Source organism: Staurois parvus, unplaced genomic scaffold (genome assembly GCF_062004578.1).
Source record: "Staurois parvus isolate SC_StPar_1 unplaced genomic scaffold, SC_StPar_1.0 ptg000544l, whole genome shotgun sequence".
In the NCBI taxonomy this organism is placed as follows: Eukaryota; Metazoa; Chordata; class Amphibia; order Anura; family Ranidae; genus Staurois; species Staurois parvus.
Genome location: NW_028318340.1, coordinates 4239356 through 4262725, shown reverse-complemented (window position 1 = coordinate 4262725; position 23370 = coordinate 4239356).

Here is a 23370-nt window from a genome sequence, read left to right as displayed (position 1 = left end):
CCTTGATGTATTTAAAGATTTCAGTCATGTCTCCCCTTTCCCTTCTTTCCTCCAGACTGTACATGTTAAGTTCCTGACGTCTCTCATGATATGTGTTATCCCCCAGACCTTTCACCATTTATGGTACTCGTCTCTGGACTCATTCTATCTTATCAATATCTTTTTGTAAGTGAGATCTCCAGAACTGGACACAATGTTCTAAATTAGATTTGCAAGAGAGCTTGTTGTGTTGAAAAGCAATAGACTTACTAGAAGGATCACTAGATGAAAATAAAGAAAGCCTAAAAAAGAAAATGAACGCAGCCATCATATCTAAGACCTGGAAAGCTGCAATATAATAAATGTTTGATGTTGGGTTTAGAGGGGTAGTAAAGCCACTTTGTTAATATTTTCCTACAGGTAAGTATATAATAAAGCTTACCTCTAGGTAAAATAAATGTCTCCTAAACATGCACCATTTAGGAGATATTCATTTTTGTTAAGCCAGCGCATGCGCTCTGAAGGGATAGCATACCCGTGCCGTACCTTCAGAGCACTGTGCTGTGTGCTTAGACTCCCGTGCGTGGGAGTGACGTCATTGCAACTCAGCCGGGCACATGGCCGGAGCTCGTGAACCCGAAAGGAAAATCGGGTGAAGACGGAAGCCTCTACAGCAGTGTCAGCGTGCCACTGGAGGGCTTTGTGTAAGGCTCCATGTACACGGAACACTTCTGAACATTGGAAACTGACTGCTGAAAAATGTAGGTTAAAAAACGTCTGTTTAGCCGCATTTGCATACCGTGTTTATGAGCGTTTGCAAGCGTTTTTTAAAGATAACCTCAGGAGACCTTCTAAAATGCCCAGAATGCACTGAAAAATAGTAAAAAATTTACTATTTCAGACATTTTGAGAGAAATAGAGAGCAGAAGCAGAGAGAGCAGTTTGTGTTGAGATTAGCTGTCTTTTTTTTTCGTTTGTGGTGTTTGGATGTGTTCCAGCTCATTTCTGTGCAGAAATTATTGCAGCAGTGTCTAAATTATTTTCTTTCATGCGAAACCTCAAAGTATGGTGTACCAGGTCCATTTGAGTACCGGGAAAACGCTTTGCATGCATTTTTCATGAGGAAAAAAGGCTCTGGACAGCAAATGGAATAGTTAAAAAACATTTTCAAACGCAAACACTTATAAACGTGGTTAGCCACGTTTAGCCGCGTTTACAAGCGTTTGGTGTTTTAAACGCTTTAAAATCTACTCCTGAACAGAAGTTTTCTGTGTTAAAAAAAACGACCATAAACTTAACTACCTGTAAACGATGATGTGTACATGGACACATAGGGAAACATTAGGGTGAGTTCAGAGGCTGCTTAAAAAAAACGCTGAACAGCTCCTAAATGTGAATTTATCAGCTGCAGTGTACATGGGGCCTTAAGGTACATTTTACATAATGTGCTGGTATGCGATACACACTAGCACATTATGTCTCTACCTTGCAGGGGATTTTTTTTTTGGATGCGATTTAATACCACTTTAATTGTTCTGTTTTTTTTTCTAAAGCTACTTTTAGACAGTGTTCCAATCAGGTCTGCCTTTCAGTTTTTTCAGGCAGACCTGATCGGAAAGTCCATGCATTCCTATGGACAGGGGGTATAAATGGACTTGTGTCTGTTTATACCTCCAGGTCCGATCGGTTCCACTAAAAACACCTTTAGGATGAATTAGAGCGGAGATTGTGATCACTGCTAACTGCTGATCGCTCAGTTCTTGATCTTCTTGGACTGTCAGTCACCGGTTCTCTGCACTGCCCCTCCAGTGCTAACTGGAGTGCCTCACAAGGGCATTAAGATGAAAAACCTTCTGTGCTGCATGTGTCCCCCAAGCCCCCTCCTCTTATACTTACTTGAGCCTGATCTCGATCCAGCAGTGTGCATGAGAGCAGCACCTCTCCCGGCCCTATCCCTCCTCACTGGGCACATTGATAACAGTGGGAACCATTGGATCCTGCTGCTGTCAATCAAATTCAGTTATGAGGTAGTGGGGGGCAAGGCCGAGCCACACTGTCTGTGTCAATGTACATAGACAAGGAGGCTCGGGAACAAGCTAGCACAAATGCCCCAATGAGAAGAGGCTTCCTAAGGGGTCAATGGATGAAGAGAATGAGCCAAGAGTACCAGAGGGGGATCCAAGAATAGGAGGATCAGAGGTGCTCTGTGCAAAACCATTACATAGAGCAGGTAAGTATGATATGTTTGTTAATTTAAATGAACAAAAAACAAAGCTTTAAAGTGGCTGTAAAGGCTCAAGGTTTTTTACCTTCATGCATTCTATGCATGAAGGTAAAAAATCTTCTCTATGCAGCAGCCCCCCCTAATTCTCACCTAAAACCCCTCTTGATCTAGTGATGTACACTGGAGTCTTGGCTATCATAGGACTCCCTTGCCTCATTGTCAGAGACAGCAGGGAGGCCATTGGCTCCCATTGCTGTCAATCATAGCCAGTGAGCGAATGAGAAGAGAGAGGGGGTAGGGCCAAGCCACAGCTCTGTGTATGAATGGACACATGGAGCAGCGGGTGCCCCTATATCAAGTCTGCTTGCTGTGGGAGCATCCGACAAGAGGGTGGGGCTAGGAGATCAGGCAGGGGACCCGAGAAGAGGAAGATCCAGGCTGCTCTGTGCGAAACCACTACAGAGAACAGGTAAGTATAACTTGTTTGTTATTTTTGGAAAATAAAATTTAAGCCTTTGGTATTGCTTTACTTTTACTTTAACAAACCAATAGGGAGCAAATAAGAAAAGATTATTGTTAAAGTTCACATACATTTAAGTTAAGCAGTTAGCCAGAGTTGTCCTAGTGTCAAAGTCACAAAAATACGTAAAAAGCCCAACTCCAGGTTGCCTCCCCACTTCGTCTGGCTCCCCCCAAATGCTGCACCTGTACAGATTTTCACATAAATGGGGCATAATTTTGCTTGGAAGAGGACAACACTGGTTTCCAGAGAGGTAAGTTTTACAGGCATATTACAGCTGCTGTTTGTTTTTTAATGAACTGTAGAGCTATTAATATTTTAAAACAGCATACCAAGCTGAAGTCGAGCTTTAACCATTTAAAGTCCACCCTATAGCAGTTTTACTGCTACATGGCGTACTTCCTGTGCAAAATCACTGATATACGTGATTTTGCACTTCCACCATAGGGGGGCACACTCGCCAACGACAGATCGCTTCTGCTGTGAACACTCACAGTAGAAGCTGATCTGTGAGTGCCGGTGCACAGATGTCCGCCGACACCCGCCAATTGTTGGGAAGGACTCAGAACAGAGCTCTGCCTATGTAAACCAGGCAGAGCTCTGTTCTGACAGGTGGAGCAGTGAAGGATCGTCTCTCCCTGCAAAGCTGGGAACACGATCCTTCACTTCCCCTAGTGAAAGCACACCTAGTGCACACAAATCACATAGCTAGGCACACAGTTAACCCTTTGATCACCCTAGATGTATAACCCCTTGCCAGCCAGTGTCATTAGTACAGTGTCAGTGCATATTTTTAGCACTGATCACTGTATTAGTGTCACTGGTTCCTACAAAGTGTCAGTTAGCGTAAACATGTCTGCTGCAATATCGCAGTCCCGCTATAAGTCGCTGATCGCTGCCAATATTAGTATAAACACAATTTTGAAAAATTCCAGCATATGTCATATAGTTTGCAGACACTATAACTTATGCGCAAACTAATCAGTATATGCTTAATGGGATTTTTTCACCAAAAACATGTAGCAGAATACTTTTGGGCCTACATTTATGAAGAAATTAGATTTTTTTATTTTTTTTATTGGATATGTTTTATAGAAGAAAATAAAAATGAGTGTTTTTTTTTTTTAAATTGTCTTTTTTTGTTTATAATGGAAAAAGTAAAAAGGTGATCAAATAGCACCAAAGAAAGCTCTATTTGTGGGAAAAAAATGACATAAATTTCATTTATGTACAGGGCTGCATGACCACGCCATTGTTAGTTATAATAATGCAGCGCCGTTTAGCAAAAAATGACCTGGTCAAGAAGGGGGGTAAATCTTCTGGAGGGAAAGTGGTTAAAGGAAACACTCCAATAATAACTCATAATATGTTGCACCATTCTTACTACTCTAAGGGCTTATCTGCATGGGCACATTGGCCCATACAGTGTGAACAACTGTTTGTTTATCTCCTCTCCAATTTTGACAGGTACCCAGGGACAGATGCATGAATCTGAATGCAGACTGCCTGCTTTTGGGTCCATGTACCTGTTCCCATCTCCATTGACAAAAACAATATGCCTGCATGCAACTTCAAGCCCCTCGGAACGGATACACGAATGGCTCTTCACACTGCACGAGCCAATGCACCCATGTGAATGAGCCCCAATATGTATTTTATTGGCAGCGCTATAGCTTTTTTAAACTGGTACCGATAGGCCTTACAAGAAAAAAAAAACAGACCCAAATCTCTGGTAGAGATTGTCTAAAAATGCCAAAATACATGTTACTGTACTGAAAAGTACATTGAGTCAGGATTCATTAGCGGAACTGTATCTTTCGCAAATTAAAGGTAAAATTTCTATTCATGTCTTTATAAACAATGACATGCCAGAAAATGTCAGGACATATTTATCTGCTGGCTGAGAATGTACAAATGGGAGCACCCGCTAGCAAATTCATCACATATTAGCATTTAATTTAAGCAGCACACCATGCTAAGCAGGATAAGTAATATTATACCTCCAAACAGGAATTTGTCACACTGCTTTCTTAACGTATTAAAAGACTTCAGATATAACCAGACTTGCTATTCTTGCCCTCCATCACCTTTCCTTCCTGATGCATGTTTCTAAATCCCGTCTTCACAGATATATCACAAGGCGTGACAGCAAGCGGCATCTGCTAGGGAGGATCAGAAATATGCATGAGTACAGAAAATAGCCATTCAATTTATTTCTTCTTTATTAACTTTTAGATTCCTTGACAAAACAAATTAAATATTTGCTGGATGTCATAACTTTTTTTATTTAAATACACTGTAAGGTGTAGCTAAGGAACATACAACCCCACAGCGGGAGGCTAGAACTGCTTCTGTGAGTCGGGCAATCTACAACACAGACTTCTCTTGTGATTCAGGTAGCCTTGCCAGACAACACAACCAAGTCATGGACCTCTCTGGAGTTCACACAACAGTTAAGTAAAAAAAAATTAATCCTGGGGGCAAATTTTATTTTTTAAGCAATACAACAGGCTATTCCATGTGCCTGCCATCTCATTTTATCTTATTCTTCAAACCCAGTTGTTTGGTAATGCAAATGTAGTGCTACCCTCTTGAGGGCTACTGTGCTTCTAGGTCCCCCTAAGCTTTGCACAGCCAGGCAACATGCTTTTTTCACACTTGCATCTACAATCAGTGAACAGTCCATAAGCTTGGTTTTTGTTGTTTTCATAGGGGAAATAACTTGGATAGGGTAATATGGATTATGAGATGCAAACTTGACTGAATCAATGCACAGGGAAAACTTCCTATTTACAGAAAGAGATCCTGGACAGTTATTCTCCTTGAATGCGGTCAGTCTTTGCGGATCAGTAGCAAAAGCCCCTTACGGGCTAGGGACTCTCAGCCCCTCTGAACGTTAGCTTAGATTGTTGCAAACTACATGTAGACATATCTCCTCTCCCCTGTGGAACTGCTCCCAGCTCCACAGCCTGCAGACACTACCAGCCCTCCTGGCTGCTCTGAAGATCTCTCAGGACGAGGATAATGGGTTAAGCACATGTAGCACACCCTTGGGTGTAACTTGGCTAGATATATAGGTTCAGCACCTACCTGAATCTGGTGACACCTCCGATTATACCCAGAACACTTCGACACTCTGAGAATATTTTTTATGGGTTTTATTGAAGAAGACAAACCCTGAAAAAGAACTAGCTGATTTAACACAGGTAATGTACATAAACACAGATACCACTTTGCATAACACAGTTAGTGAGAAGTCACAATTCACTCGCCAAAGACTCCAAAAACTGACTTGTATCACACTGACTAGGGTGGCATAGGAGAGTGACATTGACACATGAAACAATAACTGTTAATGAGATTTAGCAGCTTATTGACATTTGCTATAGCAGTACTATCTAGAGCAGAAATGTCCTACCTAACCACTGGCCAGTGAGATGAAACTTAAAGTCTCTCAACGTTGGGGCCCTTTAATCAATGGAAGAGCGCTCACTCTCTGAATGGGAGAGTATTTGTAATCCAGGGGTAGCAGGATAGCACAGTCTCTCCTTTAAGCAGAATCTTCCAGTGAACATTGCAATAGAAAAACAACACTTCAACAAAGTCTTTACCATACAGGTGAATCCTGATGTATTGGCACTTGCTCAGTATATTTAGAGCAGCAAGCTTCTGTGGGGATTTGTAACTAACACACTCTTCAGCCACAGCACAAGTTTTGAGGAGACAATAACCAGTAATATACAGTGACAGAGTTCTCTCATCAATCAGCAACAGGAATAGCTAATTCTGAGCAGCTTGTGCTTTCCAAGATCTGTGTCACTCTGAGAATTAGAGAGCAGGCTTTCTCATGACCATTCTCCAGAAATGAACAGCAAATGCAGCAATATCAAAATCCCTTTTCATCACAGAGTACTCACTGTTTCTGGATTGTCCTCTAAATAGCATTAGACAGTAATAGAAATCCTCTCTCTTTCAGCAGCTCCAGACTTTGAGAGACACATGCACTTGAGTGGCTGTAATCCTGAGTGTCAGACAGGACAATCCTTGATTTGCACACTGTTCTCCTGCAACAATTCCTCTGCTACACACTCCCAGCCCAGTTTATGGGTTCTAGCAGCACAGAGAGTGAGGCTTTGTGACTTTACACCAGGAGCCCTTGCTCCATGCGGTCCCCTGAAAATGTCTCCTTCCCCACATGTGCTTCTTCTTCCTTTTTTCCTCTCTCCTTTTCCTCCACAGTCAATCATAAGTCCAGCTGCAACAGTGCTGCTATGGGTGGATCCTTCTCAGCTGTAGCAAAAACCAATCAGAGCACAGTCCTGCTTTTCCTGTCTGTCACTCACAAAGAGGGAAAGAAAACAAAATGCTTTGCAACTGCTGTTTAAGATTTAAAGCAACCAGCACATCTCTACACACAACTCTGTTCTTTGAAAGCTCGCTACACGTGGCATTTTCTCTTGTGAATCCCTGGGTGTGCTGATGTACTCACTCTGTCTTCCTTGCTCCCACTGCTCCCAAGCATTGATCCTGTTCATACCATGATGCTGAATGGATCTTCCCGAGCCCAGCCTGGAGGCCAGCCCCCCTAGACCTAGGGGACCCCTCCCAGGCCACCGACAGCCTCCTCAGCACTAAATCTGCTACCCGACTCCCTTGCTAGCCTGACTAGCCTGGGATTGGTTAGACTCCCAAAAACATGCAGATTTAGGTCTCCAACCCTTCTGCCCACTGGTTTCTGGAAGCCTCCATGGTCCTCCAGAACCATGTGGAGGTGATAGAGTCCCAGCCTGCTGACTGACCCAGCCTGATCTGCAGTAATCTGACCTAATTACAGACTCACACAGTTACCATAATAAATTTACCTACACCAACACTAGTAGCCCACTAGAGCGTGCTACACAAATACAATCTAAAACCTTTATAGTTTGGACCTGGCCCACCTTCTCCCATAATGAAAAAATGTCAAAAGCTCCTGCGCATGGGTGTGGGAGACTGGAAACAGAGATTTTCAGTGAAACCCAGATGATATAAAAATTCCAAGGGATAGGCCAAGCCTTGCTGCTCTTGTGTATGACTGGGGAAGTCCAGAGGCAAATACAAAGAAAATAAAATGCACCGGCCTAGCGCATTATCCCAGATACAAATTTATTAAAAAATAAATAAGATATACTCACAAACAAGTGAAGATAAATTGAATAGCAAGTACCAGTTAATGAGTATGTGTACCACAGTGAGCCAAATCCCCAACATCAAAGAAGTGCCGTCCGAGGGCCAACTAAAGGCTGATGCGCTTTGAGGGGAACCCCTCTTCCTCAGAGCCAAGGGGACCAGAGCCTCCTCTCTCAATAGATCTTTTAAAATCGAGGGCAGCTGACCCAAAAATCCTACTCTCCAACAAGGGTTAGGTGTTTTGGGTCAACTGCCCTTGATTCTAAGATATATTGAGAGAGGAGGAGACTCCTCCCCTTGTTGGAGGGTGGGGTTTTTTTGGTCAGCTGCCCTTGATTCTAAGAGATATTTTGAGAGAGGAGGCTCGGGTCCCTTTGGCTCTGAGGAAGAAAGGTTCCCCTCGAAACACATCACACTTTACTTGGCCCTCGGTTGGCACTTCTTTTATGTTGGGGCCTTTGGCTCTCTGTGGTACACATACTCAGTGACTGTTACTTGCTATGCAATTTATCTTCACTCGTTTGTGAGTATATCTTATCCACCTTCTCCCATGTCTGTATTTTCTTTTTAGCCAGTGAGACTATCCAGAACATTTGGTGGATTATGCAGAGTGTAAGAGGATTGCACAACAGAATGCAAATGTTCTGGGGATGCGTAAACTGCAGATAAGATCATGTCCCTGCTGCTCCCTCCTATAAGCATGTTAGACCGACAGCACTGTGCAAAGCATAGGAGCCATGTTTGGCTCCAGAGTGCTGCTTCATAAACCAGGTTCACTTTTAATGGCAATGTGTAGAGGCATTGTGCATCATTTTAACAACCTCTCAACCTCTCACAGTAAATATACTGCAAGCAGGTGACAAGTACAGGCATGAACACGTACATGTATGTAATCAGCCTTCTTCCAGGTTTACATTTTGGCCTAAATTTATGAATAAATTAGATTTTTATTTTTTTTGTATTGGATATGTTTTTTAACAGATAGTAGAAAATATGTTTTTTTTCAAAAAGTTTTAAATCTTTTTTTCATTTATATAATAAAATATAAAAAACCCAGTGGTGATCAAATACCACTAAAAGAAATCTCTATTTGTGTAAATTTTTTGTTTATTAATTTCATTTGGGTACAGTGTTGCATGACTGTGCAATTACCAGTTGAAGTAGCACAGTGCTGAATAGCAAAAAAATACCCTGTCATGAAGAGGGTAAAATCTTCTGGAGGTCAAGTGATTAAAGTGAAGTAAACTGGAAGCTTGGCAGCAGATACCATAATTTACCTAAGAAAATAAAAAGTGCAGCGCTTACAAATGTCCATATAAATAAATGGAAAGAATAATAAATTATTAGGTGACAATCCGTTCACATATATTGTAAACTGTGGCGATACTTCAGTGCTGGTGCTTTGAAACAGTGGGGTAAGAATACACACTCACCAGATGCGTAATGGAATTACGCATTAAATCAATCAACAGAGGTCCCCTTTAAGGAAGTGGATTAAGCCAGGCCAAGGACTATCCTCCCTCTGGGTGGTGTGTGGTACTTCAGGTACTCCTGGGTGATAAGGGATCCAATCAGCCAGGGGTCCTCTTTAAGGGATGGATGGGTGTAGCAGCCTGTGTGACAGGAACTCCCTCCTGTGGATACTGTAGTGGATCGGGTGGGCTCTATAAATCAATAGCTCCACATGGGAGACATAGAAAAGTGCCCATAGTGTAGTAGGTAGTAGTAAATTAATTTATTCCAAAAATAGTAATCCAATGATCAAAATAACACAGCAGTAAAAACTGACTGACCGTCCATAAGTAAGATGGCCGCCGGACCTTCACGAGGCTCCGGCGGCATGACTTCAAGGCGTATTGGCTCCTCCTTATGCGTTTCGTGCCACGCACATCTTCAGAGGGGATGCCAATACCGCCATGACGCTCGCTGTCTGTAACAAAATGGCGCCGGTGTAACGAGAATGCGCCATTTTCCCTATAAATTCAGACGGCGAGCGTCATGGCGGTATTGGCATCCCCTCTGAAGACGTGCGTGGCACGAAACGCGTAAGTGGGAGCCAGTACGCTGTGACGTCACGCCGCCAGAGCCTCGTGAAGGTCTGTCGGCCGTCTTACTTATGGACGGTCAGTCCGTTTTTACTGCTGTGTTATTTTGATCATTGGATTACTATTTTTGGAATAAATTCATTTATTACTACATACTACACTATGGGCTCTTTTCTATGTCTCCCATGTGGAGCTATTGATTTATAGAGCCCACCCGATCCACTACAGTATCCAGAGGAGGGAGTTCCTGTCACACAGGCTGCTACACCCATCCATCCCTTAAAGTGGACCTCTGGCTGAATGGATCCCTTATCACCCAGGAGTACCTGATGCACCACACACCACCCAGAGGGAGGATAGTCCTTGGCCTGGCTTAATCCACTTCCTTAAAGGGGACCTCTGTTGATTGACTTAATGCGTAATTCCATTACGCATCTGGTGAGTGCGTATTCTTACCCCACTGTTTCAAAACACCAGCACTGAAGTATCACCACAGTTTACAATATATGTGCACGGATTGTCACCTATGGACTATTAATTTATTATTATTTCCATTTATTTATACGGACATTTTTAAGTGCTGCACTTTTTATTTTCTTATTACTGAGGTTTTATTTTGGTTACCTTTTAGTGCTATAGCTGCTTTTATGAGAGCGCTCACTTTTTTCTTACCATATTTTTTACCATAATTTACCTATACTAACCTCATTGCCCCATGTACCCTTTGGTTCATGAATGAATGCACAGAAAATTGTGCGCTTCTCAACCCCAGAGACTGCAATTTTAGAATTCTTTTTCAGATATAGACTGGGTCCCTCCTGCCCATAGAGCCCCAAAGTGGCTGATAGGCTTGTTTGTGATCATTGATCAATCGCAACCCATAGAATACAATAACACTCATTATCACATTCCTACATGGCATGTGTTTTATCATTTACATCTACCTATGTTTTTACCTAAACTATGTCATGATGGGGGGGTCTCATGTCCTGGTGATGTTGATGACTCTACTGAATTAATTGTCCTTTTAATAACTTTGCAAGTCTGCATGAATAACTCTCTAGAATATCCATAATATACAGTAACCAAATAATTATTCTTCAAGCTACTCAGCATGCTGTGTTTGACAGGCGACACCACCTGTCAAACTCACCCATTAAAGTCACACTAAAGGATATCCTTATTCTTCAAAAATAATCCATACGCATCCACTACTTAATGGCCCTGTAATCTATTTTTCATGAAATTGTTTCTTACTATGTTTTTCCGCCTGCTTTCCACAACCTCTATGGGCTCTTAACCTCTCCTTTCTCTGTCACTTTTGTTTGGAATGTTATTTGCCATTATGGGCACTGCTCTTTGCACACTACAAATCACATAAGCCAAAGTTCTTAGCCTCTGGTCTATTTTGGGAGTAAACCAGGGAGGGTGGCTGCATTCTTTTTCACAGTAGGACCATGGAGAATAAATGTAGCCACCCTCTAATAGGAAGTCAGATCACTGCAGAAAAAAAAAGAAAAAAAAAAGGAATTTTGGAGAAGGATGAGAGCAATAGAAAATATTTTTTTGGAGATAAGAATACATACTTGAATAGAATTTTCTTTTTTAGCCAAAGTTTAGTGTCACTGTGTCACTGTACAGTGACCATGCCAAGCAAGGTTGTGGTGGTTACAACATGGTAGTAAAATCCCCATTAGGGTAGAAAAATCTACCCAGGGAATTGAAAAACAGGTGTGCAGGAGGTAAAAATAGCACATCCTAAATGCCTGTAACTTGGCATCAGGGGCGGACTGACCATTTGGAAACTCGGGCACTGCCTGAAGGCCCGGGGTCAGTAGGGGGCCCCATGAGATGCCCCTGGTACCTTTTTCATAGGCTTTTTTGAGTTTGGGCAAGGACACAGGGGCCCCATGAGTTGTCAGTCCGCCCCTGCTTGGCAGTCAATTGCGGTCTGGAAAGCAGTCTACCATGGATCGCTATTAAGAGGGGTGAATGAGCCCTAATAGTGTTTCACACCATAGAGTGGTTATCTCCAGTAATGACAGCAACAGGTACACTTTAAACAACTTTTTAAAAAGTTTAGAACCAGTATTTTATTTTTATTTTTTTTTAGAACTTACATGAAGACACATGGAAACATGCAGTATTCTTTATTATGCATTGACACGTTTTTTTTACACAGAAATACTGACATAATAAAACCTTATTATAAACAGCATGCTAGACTATATCATAGTTTTCCTTTGGATTCTTCAATAGATTCTCAATGACTAACAATCCCTATAGATATCTTCTGTAGACTTCACTGTGTCAGGCAAGTCTTTCTGTATTCATCAGATGATCATGGATGCATATGTTCAATATAAAATAGCAATAAAACCAAAATTCAGATCCTGAACGCCCACCTACATTTCTGTTAATTTATGGCCTATCTGCTTTTGGGAGCAATAAATAAAATATCGGAGACAGAATTATATCTAACTGACAAGTACTATCCATTAGTCAGTTATATTAAGATCTGGATTTTTTCTTTTTTGTTGCGTTAAATGTATAATGAACCATCGTCCTTATAATGCTCATTACTAAAATATGAACTTGGAGCTTCCATTCTGTCTCAAGGCTACATCCTGTTAGTCCGACTTATGTTTAATTGAACAAATACTAATAAATGCAGACTTCCTTCAGGAAGGTTGGGTAATCTAGACCTAGTCAAGGATAAAGACATCCCCAGAGTCAGTCTAGGGTAGATGGAATAGATGGTAAAGACAGAGGTGACGTCACCTGATATATATATTTTTTTTGGGGGAAGCCCTCTACAATTTGAGCCATTTTTCACAGGTAAAGACATAGTCATAGCTCAGATTAAACAGTGACATATAAAGCTGTACATTGAATTTTGTGCACCTGCCACGTTACCTGTCAAACCACTCCTTGAACCCTAAAGAACACATAAGAAGACATCCTTATAGTCTGTGCTGGACCAGAAACCAAAGAAGTCTAAATATGCATTATTGTGCAGCTTTGCATGGGGTATACTGTATATATATATATATATATATATATATATATATATATGCTATATACACCGATCAGCCATAACATTAGGATCACTGACATGTAAAGTGAATATAATTGCTTACCCTTGTTACAATTGCATCTGAAAGTCAGTGGGATATAATAGGCAGCAAGAAAACATGTTGTCACTGAAACTGAAATGTTGAAAGCAGAAAAAATAGGCAGCGGTCATGGTGCCCATGCTGGCCCGTGTTCACAGCCAAAAGTGCCTATAATGGGCATGTGAGCATCAGAACTGGACCACGGAGCAATGGAAGAAGGTGGCCTGGTCCAGGGGCAGACTGACAACTCATGGGGCCCCCAGGCAATAGGGGATCATGGGGCCCCTGTGTCCTTGCCCAAACTCAAAAAAGCCTATGAAAAAGGTACCAGGGGCATCTCATGGGGCCCCCTACTGACCATGAGCCCTCGGGCAGTGCCCGAGTTTCCAAATGGGCAGTCAGCCCCTGGCCTGGTCTAATGAATCACGTTTCCTTTTACATCATCTGGATGGTCGGGTGTGTGTGCGTCGGTTACCTGGGGAAGAGATGGCACCAGGATGCTTTATGGGAAGAAGGCAAGCCGGCAAAGGCAGTGTGATGCTTCAGGCAATGTTCTGCTGGGAAACCTTCAGTCCTGCCATCCATGTGGCTGTTACTTTTACACAAACCATCTACCTAAACATTGCTGCTGACCAAATACACACCTTCATGGAAATGGTATTTCCTGATGGTATTGGCCATCAGGAGGATAATGCTCGCTGCCACACTGCAAAAATGGTTAAAAAATTATTTGAGGAACACAACAATGAGTTTGAGACTTGGCTTCCAAATTCTCCAGATCTCAAATCATCAAGCATCTGTAGGGTGTGCTAGAAAAACAAGTCCAAACTATGGATGCCCCACCTCACAACTTACAGGACTTAAGCTTTGGGATGGTGTCTCCCAAAAGTTCCTTGTGACACTATGGGTCTTTTGTGGGCTTATTGATGTTTTAAGTTCTTTAAAATAAACTATCTAATTTGTTTGGTGTAGGATTAATTACAGACTATAATTCCATACATGCTCAGCAGTGACTTTCGAGACTGGTGTTTACCACATACGTGCTGGATTCCATTGACATACTACCGGCAACATTCCACATACACTGTGCATGTATGGAAATACGGAGACAATGTTAATGACATCTGAACACTCACCCTTCTGCCATAGTGAGATGAAACCTGGACAACATCTTTAAGACATCCATGGGGTAAAACTAAACTTTGCAGTTCTAAGTAAATATTTTTTATTTAACTGACAAAACATTATTTCTCTTTAAAGAGTAACTCCACTTTTGTTGGAAAAAAACCCAATCTCCTCTGGGTGATCTATGTACATTGCACGGATTTTTAACAAACTTTGTTTCAGATTCCTACCTGCTTCTGCTCTGAAGAAAAAGCTGTTTGTGGTATGCAGAATGAGTCTGAGCGGGAGTGGCTTTTTTTTATTACCAATCAGCTGATGCACTTGCAGTGTTCTAATGAGGACAATTGAAGAGCCTGCATTCCTTTGGAAGTGACTAACCCTTTGAGAGAATCTCACCAAAAACCAATCTCACCAAGTTTTGTTGCAGTGGATTCCTAAAATCTGACTTGTATCTTAGTGCAGACTTCTAGGAAAATCAGTAACCAATCACACAAGCAAGAAATCACAATTCTAAGGGAATTCTGTACACAAACTGTTTACGGAAAGCCACCAGGTTGCCATATTGTATTGTATTGTATTGTATTTAAAGAAAATAACAGTGCTGCAGATTGAAAAGGAAAGGTAATTTTTAATAACATTCAATTACAATATGACTTGTGTAGCAATTGTATATTCTACTGCATATAATTTTTTATTTGCATCTTTTTCCCGTGAAAGTGGAGTTACCCATAAATAATCCAATGCTTAACCTATGTTATTATTTTACTGTCAAGTCTGATTTTCATCCTGAAACTAAGGGAGAAACGAAAATGCAATTTTATTTCTTGTATTCTTCTCTTCACGTAACTATGGGATAGCAAGCACATCAAAAATAAAATATTATAAACTAAAAAAAAAAAAAGACAGAAATAATACCAAAATGACTTTACAGCATAGAGTCTGCTGTAATCTATGAGAATAACAATGCTGGTAGAACCTGTATCTAAGCCAGTGTTTTTCAACCTTTTTTGTGCAAAGGGACACTTTTTTCATGAAAAAAATCACGAGGCACACCACCATTAGAAAATGTTAAAAAAATTTACCTCTGTGCCTATATTGACTATATATAAAGTAATTCTCTTGAATAGGAATCAAACACAAAGAAATTATTTTATAAATACTTTATTATGAAATAATAAAGTATTTTATAATTGGACCCGGGGGCCGGACCAAGAGTAGATGAATGATGTGTATGTGTCATCCATAGTAAGTATAGTAATATTCCCCCATAGTAAGCATAGTAATTAATCCCCCATATAGTAATTCATCCCCCATAGTAATTCATCCCCCATATAGTAATTCATCCCCCATAGTAATTCACCCCCCCTATAGTAATTCATCCCCCATAGTAATTCATCCCCCATATAGTAATTCATCCCCCATAGTAATTCATCCCCCATATTAAGTCCCCAAGCCCCCCCTGTGTCAATTCACTTACCTTTGCTCCGCGCGTTCCTCTCGCCGTTCCGGTGTAGCATGAAAATCTGTCTCCTATGAGGATCTGTCCCCCTCGACGTATCTGCACATGTGCCAGTTTCAGGCATTAGCAGCCGATCGGCGATCTCCGGCACATGCGCAGATACGTCGAGGGGGACAGATTATCCTGACAGTATCACGCTCCGCGGGCCGGATTAAAAACAGGCCGTAGTTTGCCCATTGCTGTTCTAATGATTGGTCTATTTGTGAGCCGAGGCCACATGTTACGGATGAAATTGCAATTTTTCCCACGGCACACCAGACAATATCTCACGGCACACTAGTGTGCCGCGGCACAGTGGTTGAAAAACGCTGATCTAAGCTATGCAACATCTAGTCTATAAATTTAAATATACCCTAAAATGTATTACATTTTAAATTATTTTTTTAGTATATATATATATAAAACTAATTCATACGAAGTTAGAAACTTCAGTCTTTTCAACAGCAAAATGTCAGGCTCACTGCAGACATCCAATTGTGCCTTTTACATGCTGTACCTTGCCGTAGAAAGGACCCCGTGCTAATAGCAGTCACAGGTTTGATTGATAAAAAGAGTAATCATTTCTGAAGGATGCATGCATAAATTTCTGTTCACATACTGTATACTGTAGGGTATATACTAGATGGATTTTTTTCTCATTTATTTAAAGAACTCAAGGCAAAAATGACAACATTCAGTACAGAATATAAAAGTTATGTATGCTTTCTTTTTGGATTCACCATTTGAAAGAAACAATAATATTTCAGAAAGATGACTTGTGCTAGAAAATGAGACCTGCTTTAGACAACATTCTGTTTAAGTGCTGGTTCACTTTCCTGTTCGATTCAGTGCAATGTGATTTTCAGCCATTTGATTTGAATGGGCTGAAATCACACTGGATTGCACCAAAAGTAGGGCATGTGCTATTTCTACAAAACGCACTCCACCTGAATATTATGGTACTGTGGTACGATGTGATTCAGGCAGGCAAATGCAGTGCGTTTGTAATCTGTGTTTGCAAAGTTGTTAGAAATGCAATGACACCCGCAGCATATCGCACACCCCGTGCACTTTAAAAGCAGTACAGGAAAAGGGGAAGGAATGTGGGCTTCCTGCACTGAATTGTGGTGTGAACGAGCCTGTAGTAAAAAGGGTTTGTCACTAAGCCCTGGGGTGCTCCCATGCACATTTATGCTTGTTTGACTTGAAATCTTTGATGAAGCCACAGTTGTGATGAAACTTGTCAGGTTATGCTATATGTAAACTCACTAAAATCTCATATAAACATTGACATGTTAATGTAATCTAAAAAAGTAATCTTCATTATTTTCCACTCCCCTTGTGATTGACCGCAGACAGTGCGCTTATCCATAGGCCAGGGGTGTCCAAACTATGGCCCTCCAGCTGTTGAAGTACTACAAGTCCCATCATGTCTCTTCCTCTGGGTGTCTTGCCTGTGGATGTCAGAGTCTTGCAAGGCCTCATGGGACTTGCAGTTCCTCAACACCTGGAGGGTCATAGTTTGGACACCCCTGCCATAGGCAATAGACAGCCCACTACTAGCTATAGAATCTCCCCACTTTCTGTTGTCAGTTAAAAGGCGAGAGCAGACCTGATGGGGAACTAGTGTCTCAACTTCCCTATCAAGCTCCATTTACTTCAATGTCACTGGTTGCTCGGAGGCTGTCTGATGTGAAGAACACCAATCACAGGTGGACACAGAATTTTCTACGTACCGTGTTTGCAGTGCAATGCAGCCCAGAGGTGCAGTGTAGTGAGACATGCTGCATTTTATCACAGCGCACAGTAAGCCACCACATGTCCACATACCAATATTGCTTTCTTTCATTTACATTCTGCTTACTAGCATCAGCAGGTATTCACTAGAGATCTTGATGGATGGTTTTGCTGCATGCTGTCCCCAGATTGTAACCCCTAGGTTCATCTTAGTCAAGACCAAGGATTTGTAGGAAAGAAAGTACCAGGAAGTAGGTCTGAAGCAGGAAGATACACTACGGTGACAGTCCAGAGAATGGAGCTGGTTATGGACACAGTAGAGAAGGTAGAGGTCAGAGATGAGGTTTAGCAGTGAACTTGGGTAACCAAGAATGAAGCCAAAGGATGGGGCCACTCTGTATTGTGTACCATACACATGAGGAGCACATGCATCAGAGCAGCCCACCCAGTTGCCAGAGCCTTCAGCACTTTACCTTTTTTCATGACAAACTCTCATTTTACAGGTGCTTAGATGCATGCCAGAGGCTACAGTCTCTTCTCATCCCCTGGTTACCACTACTTTGCCCCTTCTTGCCCAGAGCTCACACTTATACAGGCCTGTGATTTTCTCATGGTCCTGGTCAGAGCTCCCAAAGTTCATCCAAACACTCAGGGCCAATGTGACACAGGGGGTACGAGCAGGGGTGGACTGACCAATTGGAAACTCGGGCACTGCCCGAGGGCCTGGGGTCAGTAGGGGGCCCCATGAGATGCCCCTGGTACCTTTTTCATAGGCTTTTTTGAGTTTGGGCAAGGACATAGGGGTCCCATGATCCCCTATTGCCCGGGGGCCCCATGAGTTGTCAGTCCGCCCCTGGGTTCGAGTCACCTGGTGCATGCCACCTAGGGAGGCCATATCTCACCACTGGGAGGGGACTCTGTTTCTCCAACCACCACCAGCTCTGAGGCTGACCAGGTTGCACCAAACACTTCACAGTTAATATGACTCCATTCCTAAAGTGGTTGTAAACATCAGACATGAAATATGTACAAAGCATATCCCTCTATAATGTGTACTTGTCTCAATCCAGATCACTAACTGTCATTTCTGTTTACTGCCTTGTTCCTCTGCTATCTGCATAAGTCGCTTCTGACAAGTTTTCCTTACACCAAGAGAAATAGGGGACAGGGGAGAGACCTCCAACAGATTGACAACCTCAGTTCTGTTCCTGTGTGCTGTGTGAAGGGAGGGGGTCCCTTCCCTTCCCTCCAAATCAGCTGTCAGAGCTCTCCCCACTGAGCTCGGCAGTGTGTAATTTTAGCTCTCCGCCCCCTTTTTCTGAAAGCTCTTACATGATTTATATATATTTTGGACTTTGAATGGATGTGGTAAAGAGAAGACTGCAGATAAACAGGTACAACTTATGTAGGAAGATTTGTTTTTTCTCTGCATATAACACCTGTGGCCAGTCAATTCACTGGGTATATGTAAGGGCTTACAGCCACTTTAACTGAATTATTTCTTCTTCACACACCGCAGGACAGTATTGTGTAACTATATATGATGCACTGTCCATTCCCCAGTTGAGGCAATAACAAAACAAGTTGATTATTCTGCTTGATATTTATTTACCAAAAGTTTTTGAAAATGTAACAGTCCATACAATGGCAGATTACAGGGTTTGTTCCATTTAACAGTCCAGTATATGATATTAGATGCACATCATGAAATAATTTGTTCCGAATCCTGGGGTAAAGTTAAATATGTGTACTACACACAGTCCCACTATACACTAAGTTGCAGGAGGGGTTCTAGGGTGTACTCATTCAGTGTCTTATTGAGAATCAGTCCCCAGGCCTGATGCTCCATTATTTACTCCCCAAGCTCCAAGGGGGAAGCTCTCCTACACTACTTCTTCCTCAGTAGCTGAGAGTGAGTGAGCTTCTCCTCCAAAATACAGTGTAAAAAGGGAGAGGGCAGGGCAAGGCTAACAGCCCACCTAGTACAAGGGCCAAAATGGGCACTTTACCTCCACCTGTCTACAGGTAGTAGACTTGGAAAGCCAGCAATTAAAGACTTTTTGTTTTTAAATTCCAGCTCGCTCATGTACCAATATACAATTAATATACCTTTGCTGCAGAAAAATAAAATCTTTCTTTGATTTTTAGAACAAGGCCTTACCTTAGCCCCTGGTGTGTTCCAATGTAGGCTGCCACAGCTGCTATGTTTGGATAGATAGGATGACCCACCTATCTAGCTATTCGTTCTGTATCCAATCAGGCAGGCCCTTGCACTAAACCAGGGGTGTCCAACCTGCAGCCCACAGGGTGCATGCAGCCCCTGAGAGTTTGGACGCTGGGGATGCCATGCAAACAGCAGCTGTGGCAGCGTACATTGACAAGGCAGGCAAATGCACAGTTGGAGGGATTCTGGGGATGCTGTGCAAACAGCTGATGGCTGCAGGGGGTGTGTGTGTGCTAATGAGGTCAGCTGGTGAACTGCTTCCTGTGTCTTACTGGTTTTTATGTCCTAAATCTACATACCAGGAAGTCATGAACTTTTCTGTGGAACACCCCAGGGACTTAGATAAGACCTTGTTCTAAAAATCAAAGAAAGCTTTTTATTTTTCTGCAACATGGTATATTAGTACACAGGGGAGCTGGAATTTAGAAATAAAAAGGTGAATGTAGCCTTTAAGCCAAGGGTAGGAATATGGTAATCAGTGGATGAAAGTAGGCTGGATAGCAGGCAGGTACAGGGCTTGGCATCTAACTTGCAAATGTGTTGAGTTTAGACATAAGAAGAGGAAGAAGCCTTTCTGATGAGCTGCAGCCCAGCAGGAGGGAAAGGGTGTCCATCTAAATGGCTATAATTTGACATAGAGATAGATAGCCAAGATGGTCAGAGACTAGCTATGTAGATGATTGTATTAATAAGCAGATAAGATCAGCTAATGCCTATAGCACTGTGCAGTGAATAGTAACGTAAGAACAGAGCACTTGTAACATTTTGGCTTGCCTGCTGATCTGTTGGACTACAAGTGACAGCTTGACTGCCAGTCTGTTGAACCACAAATAACAGAACAGCAACAGCTTTTACTGCTTATCTATGACAAACAGGCTGAGAAACACAGGTCCTCCTCAGTACTACAGAGCCAGCATTTAGCCCCAGAGTGTCCCTTTGACAAGTAGTTGCTCCAAACATGAGAGTACCCTTACCTTAGCCCGGGCTATCAATTCTCTCCCTTCTCCTCCATTCACTTTCATGTTTGTGGTCTTAACCTCCTTCTGTATAGGGAAAAGTTTCTGTGTGCGGGCTACATGTCCCTGTAGCCCCTGTTGCTCTGTACTGTTGGGTGGGTTCTTACCGCCTGCCTGCTCCTGCAGCCAATAATCATCCTTCCCAGTAAATTTCTGGTCCTCTCAAAAATGGCCACCCCTGTGTTGGAGACACCTTTCGCTTAGCATTGTCCACAGTCTCCTCCAATATAGCCACCGCCCTGTAGTCTTCATCAAAATAGCCACTGCAGCTTCTGCACCGTGGACACATTTTCCTTTCTTGCACAGTCCTCCAGACTGGCAGTGGTAGTGACAAACTGTGATGGAGGAAAGTCCTGCTGGGTATGTTAAAGGGACTAAAGTCCAGACTACATTATGTATATAACAATAGCACCCACACCTCCCACTGTTGTTCAGCTTTCCAACCATAGGCCCTGCACTGGCCTGGCCATTGTATATCAGATGTATTTGATGCATTTCAGTGCATTGCACTGCTTCCTTGTTTTTTTTTTTAATATATAAATTCTTCATTTAAAGGAAATGACAATGCAATGGAACAAGGCCAGTCACAGAGTAGGACACAGAGAGAGACCTCTCTTTCAAAAAAACAACTAAGCAGTATATGTGAAAGGCTACATTATAGTAGCAACTGCCATTCCCATGTTTTTCCAATTTTCAAAAGATAGATTACAGTAAAGGAAGACTAGGGAAGAAAAGAAAAACAAGAAGAGAAAAAAAAAGTCCTTTTATTTAACTTTATTTGATATGCCACATACTGAAACTTCATTTATGCCACTGCACAGGTGGTGCCATCCAGTACACTGCAGAAAAATGCAGACATGCTGCATTTTTACTCACTGCACCACGCCACACATCACACTAGCATTGTGGCGTGAACGAGGCACATGGAAAAAAAATGTTTTCTATGTGTCCTAGCAGTCATTTGTGTTTTTCCAGGGTGTAGAAACGTAGGCACTGCACATAGTGTGAGTGATCCATAAATGAAACTGGTCACCTCAGGTAGACATTTGTGTTCAAGGCATTGGGGAGCTCAATAGAAATACCAATAGAGCAGGATTATGTATGAGAGAATAGCAATTAGATAAGATTTTCCAATCTGCCTGATCATTTATCTACCCAAGAGTTCCAGTTTATTGGGAAGGGAGAGATGCAGGTCGTCTGTTAGAGGACATTATTACAAGATTGATTGCAGCTCAAATTAATGGAAAAAATATACTGTATAATTACTTACTGTTGATGGAATGCCCATTACTTTTCTATGACAGCCACCTCTGACACATAGTTCTCCTATGAGGCATAACTGAAGGCCATAGGTGGATGTAATTTGGATGATTCAGTATAGAGCAGACACATTTGTTTCCTGTTCTTTTTACTTCTATCAATGGGAATGTTGGAAATGTTTCCTTCAATCAGTGGCTGCAGCCAATCTGCTGCAGAAGTGATCAATATATTCTGACAAAAGAGGAGTCCCTGCTGTCAGGACACAATAGCACAGCGGCAGTGCTGGATTACCAAATAGGCAGAATAGGCATGGCCTATGGGCCTCACGCTGTTTAAGGGCCTTGCAACAACTGATCAGAAATAATTGATCTTGAAAGAAAATTACCCAACAACAACAACATAAACCATAGACATCAGGTTCACATTACAGTTTGTCTCTTAAAAGCTCATCTTCTATCAGTTGTCATTTTGTAAAAAAATTTGGTGCAACATACATGCGTGTATTGTACAGTATTGATGGTCATCTCTGTCTAGTGGCTGTCGTGCACACTACTTAGTTCAATGTTGTCCCACTAGAGCACATGAGAACCTCAAAAAACTTGCGAAGGGAGGCCCACCGTTTTAATTGCCTAGGGGCCTCCACAGAGTTTAATCCACACTTCACAACGGGTGAGGGGGGGAATTTCTCTGCCCAAGTCACTTGTGTGGATGGGGAATACATTTTTATCTATGCCTAGCCTTAATTTGGCAAGCCAGTAAACAGAGGGTGCTAACACATTGGCAAGCCACATACTGGTGCAAAGGTGGTTCACCTGGTTGGGTTGCCTCAAGGTTCCTTCTTCATATGCATTTGTAATACATCAGCTGCAGCCTGATTACTAAAGGATCCCTGTTATGAGGTCTCAAAGGTGAAAAAAAAGTTCCTAATGATCCAAGATGTCCTGTCAGCAATGCTTAGAGGAGTTGTCCAGACTCCCTGGTTTCAGCGCCCATCTTTATTATTTAATATTTATTTATTAAGCCACAAAAAAACTCTCCCATGGCTCAGTACAATCATGACTCTCTTCCTTTACATACGCCATAGATGGATACTCGGGGGGGGGGGGGGGTTTGGGATTCTATTTTTCAGCATTTTGTGGACTCTTGTAAACATGTATTAAACAGCATCCACATCGGCCAGCTCTTGTCACACAATGTTTCCTTTTCAATAACTTTTTCAAAATAATAAATCTGTTGTGTTTTCAAGGTGCCTGCAGAGTGCAAAGAAGAGAACAGGTCAAAGGTACAACAGCCAGAGAAAAGATGCGGGTGATTGTATGAGAACAAAAATCTACGCTGGGGAAAATGACAAACAAAAAAACAGAATCACAGAAATGACAGTGTCAAGGAAAGGCACAGAGAGGAGAGAAAGATACAGATAACTAAAAAATATTGGAAAACAATATTTGTAAAGAAAC